Source organism: Meriones unguiculatus, chromosome X, assembly GCF_030254825.1.
Source record: "Meriones unguiculatus strain TT.TT164.6M chromosome X, Bangor_MerUng_6.1, whole genome shotgun sequence".
Lineage (NCBI taxonomy): Eukaryota > Metazoa > Chordata > Mammalia > Rodentia > Muridae > Meriones > Meriones unguiculatus.
Window position 1 is genome coordinate 94,652,111 of NC_083369.1, and position 10,397 is coordinate 94,662,507.

Sequence of the window (10,397 nt, forward strand, 5' to 3'; positions counted from 1 at the left end):
AAATCCATACCCTTCTCCGAGAAAACTGAGCATGGAAAGGTAACTTGTCCAAGGTCACCCAGGCAGCTGAATGTGCCACAACTGTGTCTTGTAAGGTCTTCACAAAACCCGCCATTAAATGCCACTGCATCCTGACTGTACAGAACTCCCCCGCCCCTGCTTTTTCACTCCTCTCTTAGAGTGAACCAATGAGTCACTTGCAACAGAAATTACATCTGATTAACTCAAGCATGCACAGGCCATTTCAGTTTGGTCAAATTTGACATGGGCACATTTAACATAAAATACAGGAGAGAACACGGTGGTGGTGGGAAGTGCCCAGGTCACTGGAGCTCCAGAGGTTGAGATGTGCCTGCTGGCACTATACTTGCCTGTAGACAAGAAGGGGCTGGGGGGACAGTTCCCAGCACCTAGGTTGGGTGGCTCGAGGTAGCTTTTTTTATTTTTTAATTATTTAGTTTATTATGTATACAGTGTTCTGCCTGCATGTACACCTGAACACCAGAAGAGGGCAGCAGATCTCATTATAGATGGTTGTGAGCCACCGTGTGGTTGCTGGGAATTGAACTCAGGACCTCTGGAAAAGCAAGCAGTGCTCTTAACCTCTGAGCCATCTCTCTAGCCCTCTCAGTAGCTTTTAATTGCTGCCTGCACGTGGTTCATAGACATACACAAAAATGAAATAAAAATAAATCTTATTTAAAAAAAAAATACAAAAAAAACTGCAGTTGGCCAGGAGTCTGGGACCAGCCTAGACTATATAACAAAGACCCTGTCTCAAAACAAGCAAAGGAAAAGCAAGGAAGAGTGTCAACAAAAGCCTGCTGTTGGATTCCAGTTGGCTTTAAAGTGTGGACTGTCATTAATTTCTGAAGACTGGTTGGTTGCTCCTGATATATTTAATATTAATGAACACCTACTTCAGTTCCGCGCATTCAGGTCAAGCAGCTCAGAGTTGCCTGTCACTTCAACTCCAGGATCTAGTGCCCTTTTTCTGGCCTCTCTGAAAACCTACATGCATCTCTCCCTCTCTGCCCCGCCTCTCTCTCTCTCTCTCTCTCTCTCTCTCTCTCTCTCTCTCACACACACACACACACACACACCAACTCTCCCCATTGTGTCCTGTCTCCTGGCACCACTTTCACTCCCAGTTCTCATGGCAACCTGGGATCTGTGCAGAGGGCGTGTGAACTAGGATAACATGTGACAAGCTCCAAGGTACTCCTCCCCCCACCCCCTTCATGTTTGAGCAGCTGGCGAAAGGTGTTCCCACAAACTGTGATGTAGGGTTCCTGGCGTGGTCCTCCCGGGAGAATGAGGGAGGGTATCCAAAGATCAGAGTTTTGTTTTTTTTTTTTCTTCTCAATACATTATCATGATCACAGAGGTGATGAGAAAAGAAATCACGGGTTTTCTGATGCTTCAGATGGATGGGTAATGAACAACTCATTCCTGAGTCCCTCAAGTGTGTCCAACCTTCTAGTATTGAGAGGTGAAATTGTCATCTATACTTTTCACGCTCCAGAGTTACACACGATCGAGTTACAGGGAAAGAAATAATACCCCCCCCCCCAAAAAAAATCTCATCTTGGGTGAGCTTGCAATTTTGTGTTGGGCTGCAGTTATAGTTGCCCTGGGGTACATACGGGGCTCATGGTATTGGCTTTCCCCTTTGGGCCCTCAATGCAGCTATACAGCAGCCGGCTGGAGGAAGATGCTCTCCCAAGACAAGAAGGTTGGGCTTGGCGGTTCCCATTAGCCAGCCATCAGGAGGTTGAGACCGGAAGGTTGCTTCCAAGTTCAAGGCAGCTACAGAAAGTACGGAGTGAGACCCTGTCTCAACAAATCCCTGAATGACTTTTTTTTTTTTTTTCTGGAGGCTTTAAATATCCGCAGAAATCGGGGAGAAATGGAGGAAGTTGTGCCTAGGGTGATTAGGCAAAGCGCAGCTGAGAGCTGACTCCGAGGACAGCAGCGTTTACCACAGGGCGAATCAGCAGCCCATCGTGGGAAAGCTGGCAGACAGCCACGTGCTTCCCGGAGACCTGGAGGCAAAGGACTCAGACCTTCGTGGTGGGGAGAAATGGGAAGTCAGAGTCGTTAGGTGATCGGTAAATGAGCTCCTGAGAGACACCGGTGTGATCCTTCTGGGACTCTGGTGAGCTCCTGGAGGAGCAAGCCTGGCCCCTGAGTTAAGGATGTAGCTCAGAGGTAGCACACTTGCCTTGGATGTAGGACGCCCTGGCTTCAGTCCTCAGAACCACAGTGTGGGGGGGAGGGTTAGAACTAGGCACTGTGGCACACATCTGTAATCCCGGCACTTCAGAGATGAAGGCAAGATCAAGATCACCCTACACTACCCTCGGAGGCACAACAGCCTGGACTACATCAGACCCTGTATCAAACCAAGCCTGGCCTGTGGAGCGCTTTGGCTTTCCTTCTCACCGTGCAACTTCTTTTGCCCATCCTCTCATAAAGGCTGAATGGATAGGGCTTTCAGTCCTGGACCTCCAGCTTCTAGAACTGTATCCTAAAAAACAAAACAAAACTCTTTTCTTCATACTCAGCCTCGGGCATCTTGGTATAGGAACAAAAAGCAAAGCACTTGCCTATGAGACTGATTCCTCTCTTTCCTATTTTACATATGCAGAGAAACACCTATCCGTTTGCTCTTTGGTGCTTCTTCGGACAGAACATAAAATTTAGTTTATTCCCCAACGATTCTGCTCTGAGTTATCAGAACCAGGATGTAGAGTACATTGCAAACACACTATATTGCATAATGAGTAAGCACACTTTCTTTCTTTCTTTTTTTAAGAACAAGGCTACATAGTAAAACCTTGTCTTTTTTTCTTTTCTTTTTTTTAAGATTTTGTTTATTTACTATGCAAGCCAGAAGAGGGCACCAGATCTCACTGTAAATGGTTGTGAGCCACCATGTGGTTGCTAGGAATTGACCTCAAGACTTTTGGAAGAGCAGCCAGTGCTCCTAACCTTTGAGCCATCTCTCCAGCCCCATAAACACACTTTCTATTGATGTGAATTTAAATATGTTCATCCAATAGGCAAAACTCAAAACTCTGAGAATACTTGTCTTTTTTTTTTTTTTAATATAAGGAGCTAAGGACTGAGGTGTAGCTTGGTGCTAGAGTACATGTTATGTATACAAGGCCCTGGGTTCAAGCCACAGCAGTAAAGAAAAAATATATATATACCTGTGATTTACACATGGTAAAATGCGTGAATGTTCTTGTTGTTGTTTGGGGGATAGAATCCAGGACCTTTGCTTTTCCATCAAGTTACATCCTCAGCCACAATATACACAATATACACAAACCTTAAGCAAACAGCTTATGCCTCTGACTATGTGCATTCCTCGCTCATGTGACCACCAGTCATAGGAAAATTTCCAGTACCCCAGCAAGTTCCCTTGTGACCCTTCCAAGTCTGTTTCACTTATGCTCAAAAACAGTGAATATTCTGTTATTGTAGTTGGATTGATTCTCTCTCTCTATCTCTGTGTGTGTGTGTGTGTGTGTGTGTGTGTGTGATTTCAAATTCATGAGAATCAATATCCCATGGTTCAATTAAATTACAAACCCATGAAAACTTGTATGAGATCACTCTCTACCTTAGTCAGGGTGTATATAATTAGGAAGCAAAATTCTAGGGCTGGACAGATGGCTCAGTGGTTAAGAGCACTGGCTGTTCTTCCAGAGGACCCAGGTTCAATTCCTAGTACCCACATGAAAGCTCACAATTGTCTGTAACTCCAGTTCCAGGGGATCTGACACCCTCACACAGGCATACCTGCAGGCAAAGCATGAAAGAACATTTTTTAAAAATCACTTGGAAACAAAATCTTTCAAGCAGAAAAGTTGCAGACTGAGAATTGCTGAAGAAATCACTTGTAAGGGCTAGAGGAATAGAAGTGAAGGGATTGTCCCAGATTTCAAAATCCCAGAGCTTCAGCTGCACTCCAGAGATTAGAAAACCGCCGTTTTGTTTCTGTGATTGTTAGTTCCACCATGAAGTTGGGAATGTGGTCGAATGAAAATGAGGACATGACTGCTCCTAGGTATGGTTGAGGAGAAGGATTTTTTTTTTTTTTTTTTTTTTTTTTTTTTTTTTTTTTGTGGATATGAGGGAGAGTACAGCCAGAGGCATCTGGAAGAGTTCAGACTGAATATGGCTAGCAGAATAGATTGGCCATGAGAGAAGAGAGAGAGATAGAGCCAGAGAGGAGGACAAAAGAGGGGACAGAGGGCCAATACATAAGGAAGAGGCCAAGAGTAAACCAAGCGAGTGCATGGCCAAAATGGCTGGTTTATAGAGGAAAGAGAAGCTAGGGGAAGGGAAACCAAGCCCCTGGGCTGGAGAGGTTTAGGGTAGCAGGCAGAGAGAGAGGATGCTGGGAGGAGTCGGAGGTACTGAGTGAGACTTGTGTGTGTGCTGGGGGGAGATCTTTGGAAGCTGACAGTGGTATCTGGAGCCTTTGCCTCATCCTGTTAGCCAATACCACAACAGCAGGGGCATGGCTTCTTCTATCTTGCTTTCGCTTTCCAAAATATCACAAAAGCACCTCTCAACACTGAAACCCAAACCATACCTGGAAACCTCCGGTGAAAAAGGAGTCTGGGAGGTGTGTTTTTTAGCTTTCCAGCCTGAGATATGAGAGGAAACAGTAGGTGTGGGGGAGTGGAATTGGATACTGAGGATAGAGTTTCTGGCACACCTTATAAGTGCTAATTTATGTGCATGACCTGCCTTAGATAAGTCAGCAGCCACATATGCTGAGATCAGAGAAACCAAATGGCTTTTGAGCCATCATAATTTTGCTGTTGGTATTGCAGGGAGACGGCTCGGCAGAGTAAACTGCCCGCATAAAGACCCGCCTACATCTCCAGCACCCACATAAAAACTGGTCATAGCAGTGTACACCGTAATCCCAGCACCGAGGGAGCAGAGAAGAGAGGGTCTCCTGAGGCTCGCTTGGATTGACAGCCATTCTATATGCATATGCAAAAGTCACTATGCAAAGCCCAGGTTAAGCAAGACTCTGGCTCAAAAAATAAGGTGAGCCAGTGAAGAAGACACTAGACATAAACCTCCGCGCATGCATGCATGGGTGATCACACCCACCTAGATACAACACAGACACGTACATGCTGCCAGGCTTAAAAAAAAAAAAGAATGGGTGAGAAGGCAGAGATTTGTCAGCGGAAGCATGCTGCAAAGACGGTAAGAAGGCTGGTTGTGGTGATGCTCGCCTTTAATCCCAGCACTTGGGAGGCAGAGGCAGATGAATCCCTGAGTTGGAGGCCAGCCTGGTTTCTATCATGAGTTCCAGGGCTCCAGGGTTACATAGAGAGCTTGTCTCAAAATAAACAGATTCACGGTCTTTACCTCCACATGGTATGGTAAGACCCACTAATTTTTGCCAGTCTGTGTCTCAGAGTTTCAAACTTGCCTTTCCTCACTCCCAAGGTTGAGGAACTTGTAATTACGTTTAAGTGGCCTCTGCATTTCCTCTTTTGTAAAGTGCTTCTTTCTGCAAGTCTGCTATTTTTTTTCTAACAGCTTTGCTGACTGAGTTCTGCATGTGCTCATGTAGTCTGGAAACCGCTCGTCTTTTCCCTTTTTTTTGGGGGGGGGGGGCTTACATTTTTACTAACTTTACAATGTCTCCTTTCTTTGTTAAGGAACACTTCGGCATTTCCAGAGAATTTGACAAGACAGTACAGAGAGCCCTCCTGCATCTCACAGCCAGGCTTTCCTATTATTTCCATTAATATGGCCCATTTGTCAATAATCTAGTACGGGTACATTATCATTAACCAAAGTCCCCGCTTTATTCAAACTACTCTTATCTGTTGCATGAGCCCATCCAGGATACCTCAGTACATTTAGTCATCATGTCTCCTTAGGCTCCTTCTGGCTATGACAGTTATTCGTTTGCATTATTATTATTATTATTATTATTATTTATCTTTGGTGTCTTGACATCTTCAAGGAGTAGTGGACCAGTGTTTTAGAGCCCATCTCTAAGAGTCTGTTCCATATTTTCCCTGTGGATTGGATATATTATTGAGTATATTAGTTCCATGTGCATCACAGTGACCAAATCCCTACGAGAACCAAGCTAGGGGAGTAAATGTTGACTAGGGCTCCTGAATTCTGAGAGATCTCAGTCCGTCGTGGCAGGAGAGACACAGCAACAGGATGCCATCCAAGACAGCTGGCCAGGAGGTAGAGCCCATGGATCTGAACCAGGCGTGGATTATCACCTGTTTTGTTTTGTTTTGTTTTGTTTTGTTTTGTTTTGTTTTGTTTCGTTTCGTTTCGTTTCGTTTCGTTTTGTTTTGTTTTGTTTTGTTTTGTTTTGTTTTGTTTTGTTTTTCGAGACAGGGTTTCTCTGTGTAGCCCTAGCCGTCCTGGATTCCTCTGTAGACCAGGCTGGCCTCGAACTTAAAGGCATCTGTCACCACTGCCCAGTTGGATTATCACTTTTAAAGGGCCGTCTTTATGTGTGTACTTTTCACATGTGCTTGGGTATTCACATGCGCGAGGATCACATATGCGTGGAGGCTAATATAGGGCACCAGAAAACCTGGAGTCTGATGTAGGTACTAGAAACCAAACCTAACTAACTCTGGTCCTTAGCAAGCTCTCTTCACCGCTAAACCTTTGCTCCAGTCCTAAGCCCCACCCCCAGCCCCCAGTTTGAAAGGCACCCTTTGTTTCCTGTCTCCCCTTAGGGCAGTGGGTGGCAGGAGTCTGGCCTTGGCTGAGGGGTCGTGTTACCATGGATAAGGTCGGAGGTTTCTTGTAAGACACTACTTTGGTCGGCATTACACATAAGGTCCTGCTTCCACCTCTACGTGTTTCTGTGAAAATATTAACTGCACATCGCCAGTTCTTTACTAAAGATGGAGCCCAGGGCGGGGGGGGGGGGGGGGGGCTGTGTTCGCTTTTTTTGGTTGTTGTTCTTTGTTTTAAATTTAATTTTATTTATATATTATTTATTACAATTTATTCACTTTATATTCCCGTTGCAGCCCCCTCCCTCTACTCCTCCCAATCCCACCCACGCTCCCTCTTCTCCGCTTATGCCCTTTCTCTAGTCCCCTGATAGGGGCGGTCCTCTTGCCCTTCCGTCTGACTCTAGCCTATCAGGTCTCATCAGGACTGGCTGCATCATCTTCCTCTGTGGCCTGGCAAGGCTGCACCACCAGGGGGAGATGATCAAAGAGCCAGCCACTGAGTTCGCGTCCCAGACAGCCCCTGTAATCCTTACTAGGAACCCACTTGGAAATTGAGCAGCCAATGGGCTTCCTTTAAACAGAGGGTCTAGGTCCTCTCCATGCATGGTCCTTGGTTGGAGTATCTGTCTCTGCAGGTCCTCCTGGGCCCAGGTATTTTGGCTCTGTTGTTCTCCTTGTGCAGTTCCTGTCCCCTCCAGGTCTTTCTATCTCCCTCTTCTTCCATAAGGATTCCGGCACTCTGCCCAAAGTTTGGCTATGAGTCTCAGTATCTCCTTCAATACCCTGGTGGGTAGTCTTTCAGAAGTCTTCTATGAAAGGCTAGATCTTCACCAGCCCTACATCTGACAGAGGGCTAATATCCAGAATATATAAAGAACTGAAGAAGTTAAACACCAACAAATCAAGTAATCCAATTTTTAAAAATGGGGTACAGAGCTAGCTAAACAGAGAATTCTCAATAGAGGAATACCGAATGGCAGAGAAACGCTTAAGGAAATGCTCAACATCCTTAGTCATCAGAGAAATGCAAATCAAAACAACCCTGAGATTTCACCTTACACCCATGAGAATGGCCAAGATCAAAAACTCAAGTGACAACACATGCTGGAGAGGTTGTGGAGAAAGGGGAACCCTTCTCCACTGCTGGTGGGAATGTAAACTTGTACAACCACTTTGGAAATCAATCTGGAGCTTTCTCAGACAATTAGAAATAGCGCTACCTCAAGATCCAGCTATACCACTCCTAGGCATATACCTAAAAGATGCCCACCATTAAACAAGGACATTTGCTCAACTATGTTCATAGCAGCTTTATTTGTAATAGCCAGAATCTGGAAACAACCCAGATGTCCCTCAGTGGAGGAATGGATACAGAAAATGTGGTACATTTACACAATGGAGGGCTGCGTTCTTAAAGCAGAACTGCTGATGGGTCATTGTAAGGACATATGCACTCTCCTAGGTTTCAGCGTCTCCATCACAAAGAGAAGGCTTGCCAGTTCAGTGTCTATCTTGCAGAATACTAATGCCTCAAAAAAAAAAAAAAAGTATTTGTCAAGACAGAGTGAGAGTGAAGTTGACATCTGAGAAAGTGTTATTTCATATTCTGATCCACTTATCGTATTTTTGCGTTTTCTCAACTTAAAATAAATCAGAATGTCCTAGAATTGTTTTAAGAGCAGGAAAGGCCATATGCTTCTTTAGGCAAGATTTGTGGGAGCTCTATTCCACTCGACCTGACTGTATCCCTAACTAAGATTCATCTGGACACATTCTTGCAGGGCTACCAGTTCAAACCTGTTCTTCCACTCGCAGAAAACAGACAAAGAGTAGAATTTTAGCTGGCGAGCACAGAAGTGACTTTATGTTAAATTACGTTTTATTTATCTACTTATTTTTGTGTGTGTGTGCGCGTGTGTAAGTTAGAAGACAACTTTCAGGCATTGGTTTTAGCCTTCCAACTTGTTGGGGCAAGGTCTCTCTTGCTTTTTATGCTATGCTGTGTACTCCCGGCTAGCTGGCTCTGGAACTTCCAGATGACTCTCCTGTCTCTGCCTCCTATTTCAACCCCAGAGTGCTTGGACACACCACCATCCAGATTGGTTTGGGATCAAACTTAGGTTTTTCAGGCTTGCACAGCTAGTGGCTTCAACAGTTGAGCCAACCGCTTGGCCCTTGAAAAATGATTTTTAAATTATTATTTTTTAATGTGCATGGTAGTCATGTCACACTTTAGGTTTCTGAAATTAGCTGCTTGCTTTAGACATGTCGGTTCTAATACAATAATTTTACATTTCTCATAGAAGAACAACCCCCTCTTCAGATTTCTTTAAAGACACAGGCATCCAAATTTTATCGGATGAGAGAGAGTTTCCCGAGGTTGAGTGAGGAAATCCAAACTGCATTATAAATCAAGAGTGGCTTTGATAAACATGGTGCTTTCTAGAAATCATATTCTGAGTATTTGGAGAGTGTGCTTTCCATTCCAGTTCTTGGGCTGGGTAAGTTTGAACCGGAGAACTCCTGGAACTGCTGCAGCTCTTTTTGTTCTCCTTTAACCAATTCCAAGAAGAGCACAGAGTCTGTAAACTGAGAACCAGTGAGCTGTTTCCACTCCACTGCACCTACCTCACATCTGTGCACCAAACAACGTCCCATTTGTACTGAATTGTAGTTCTGCATACAAGCCAAGATCTTTAAAAAAAAAATTTTTTTTTTCCTAGTTGAGGCATACCTCAGTGGTAGAGCCATGCAAAGCTCTGGGGGTCCATCCTCAGAATTAAAAAAAAAAAAAGAAAGAAAGAAAGAAAAAGAAACAAAACATTTAACTCTGTCCTTCTATCCTATAAGATCTCTTTTGTCAAACTAAACAGTTAAAAGTTCAACCAGAGAAGGCAGTCTCCCTGCCATACACGCTACGCTTTTTCCTCACCTGGATCTTTTCAAATCCTCTCATTATATATTAAAATCATATTCCTCCTTCAAGGTCATCAGCTGGGGTAATGTTTTCTAACCACACACGATGGACAGTGTCACTTCTTGCCTTACATCATAGATAAAAAAGCCTATGGGGTGTGGGAAGGGATGATCTTGCTCTAATTAGTATGTCTAGCCCTTATATGGCCTCCCCTGAGCATCTTGCACAGGTTAGAAACCAAGGGAGGAAGAGATGAAGTAAACGATGTTCTGTCGGATCACTCCTTGTAGATCGCAGCGTTGGGAGGCAGGGTTGTTCGATACAGCAAATAAAATAAAAAAATAAAAAAATAACAGTTTTATTTGACTTTCAGACAATGGACAAAGGATACTTCATCGTCACCGTAGGTCATACATACATATATACATATATATGTATATATCTATCACTAAAAATTACTCTTCATCTACAACTCCCATCCAAGCGGGACATTTACGTAGCACCTCAGGGCTTCCCCTAGGCGCCCGGATTCCTCTCCGCAGGTGCTCAACCTCTGTGTACTCCCTAGAGCAAAACCCGAGCTAGCCAGGCGCTCTCCGCAGCTGTCATTCGCAGAGGGCGGAGGCACAGACGGGAAACGGCAGACACAAGCCTTGAAGATGGTCACCGTAGGCCGGACAAAGAGGTCCACACCAGGGAGTCAGCCTCACTGTGGT